Genomic DNA, 316 nt, shown 5'->3' with positions numbered 1-316 from the left:
GCGGGACCGCGGGACGGAGGCCGGGCTTGGCGGCGGCCACCTCGGGCGAGCGGGCCGGGCCTGCAGAGGAGTTGGGCTATTTTGTAACTGCACCATCCACCCAAGCCTCATTACCACCTCTTAATGAGACCCCTTTACTCCGTGACGTGCAACCGCTCCATCTCATTAAGGAAATCGCTCTTCAATGCTGATTATTTTATTTGCAGCCATAATTATATTTCTTTCAGCTAAATCACGGTTTAATCGCGCCCACATGGAGGGCAGCAGCACTAATTACTGCGGGGGATGCGGTGGCGGCGGTGGCGGGCGCCGGTCG

The sequence above is a fragment of the Neophocaena asiaeorientalis genome, unplaced genomic scaffold (genome assembly GCF_003031525.2).
Source record: "Neophocaena asiaeorientalis asiaeorientalis breed wild unplaced genomic scaffold, Neophocaena_asiaeorientalis_V1.1 scaffold515, whole genome shotgun sequence".
Taxonomy (NCBI): Eukaryota; Metazoa; Chordata; class Mammalia; order Artiodactyla; family Phocoenidae; genus Neophocaena; species Neophocaena asiaeorientalis.
The sequence above is the reverse complement of the archived record's forward strand: the minus strand, read 5'-3'. Positions refer to the sequence as shown.